Source organism: Glycine max, chromosome 8, assembly GCF_000004515.6.
Source record: "Glycine max cultivar Williams 82 chromosome 8, Glycine_max_v4.0, whole genome shotgun sequence".
NCBI lineage: Eukaryota > Viridiplantae > Streptophyta > Magnoliopsida > Fabales > Fabaceae > Glycine > Glycine max.
Window position 1 is genome coordinate 42,617,467 of NC_038244.2, and position 1,233 is coordinate 42,618,699.

The following is a 1,233-nucleotide window of genomic DNA, read 5'->3' on the forward strand; positions in this document are numbered from 1 at the left end:
TGATTCAAAGGAAGTAGAGAAGTTGAAGAGCTATCTGCTCCCTCTCAACAAGTTTGTCTCCCAAAAATCCACAGCATTAGCATCAAAACATGCAACAAATTGAAATGCATCTTCCCTTATTATGTGGCTTGTCATTGTTCTTCACTGAATTTACTAGACATAGAATCTTGCCGTTAACTAGAGCAGATTCTTAAATTTGAACATAAAGCTACAAGTGAAGAAGGTGTAGGGATGGCAGTGGATGATAATCATGATAAGCATTTATGGTTTCCAAATCTAGGTGTGCTATGGCTAAAGAAGTTGTTGACTCTCACTGAGACCTTTCCTTGGTATGAACCCCAAAATTGTCACTTGATCATAGAAGATTGCCCCAAGTATTAGTGGTTCACTTAGTGTGCCTCACCACACAGGTCGCAATTATTACTCTACAACATTTTTTTTCTCTGGTGTTGGTGTTGGTTTCAAATGGCATTCATCAATTTAATTGGCCGATGCCAGTATCTGTGATTTCTGTTATGTTGACAAATTTTAATTCATCTAGTCAATGATTATAGTTACAGGAATTTTAAACATTACGAATCAAGCGTGAGATTTATTCATTAAACTTAATTCCAGGCTGTGAATGATTTTGTTAACCCGAATATTTAAATTATTGTGTCGATTTGTAGATTAAAGTAGAATTATATAGTAAGTATTGGAATTCAATTTTTTCTCTTGATATTTAATGGACCAAATCTATATTTAAAGGAATATTTCTTTTTCATGTCAGTGGCTAAGCAAGGGAAATGGTGGTGTGGTCTCCATGGTGGTGTCAGTGTCTCAATTCCTTTATAGGGGTGGCTCCTTTTCTTCTGTAGCTTCCTCCACACGCAACTTAACTTTGTTGTCTTTCCTAATTTAATTTCAAGTTTGATTACATTTATGTGTTTACTTATTTACCCTGGGTGTGTATGTGTCTTGCACAAGGATCTAGTAATAATTGATTGGTCAATGGAATTTGAAGGACTCTCTTTAAAGTATTCTATCTTTTAAGAAATTATTATGGTGATATATAATATTATCGATCAAACTAATTAATATTATTATCTAAATATTTATGTATTGTTTGTTTATTTCTTATCATGTCTCGATTAGTATTTTCTTTGATTAGCCATTTTTTGGAGTGTTTTTTTTTATGTTATCATGTTATTGGTTTGAGTATTCACCGACTTTAATCATGTAAGTTCTAATAAA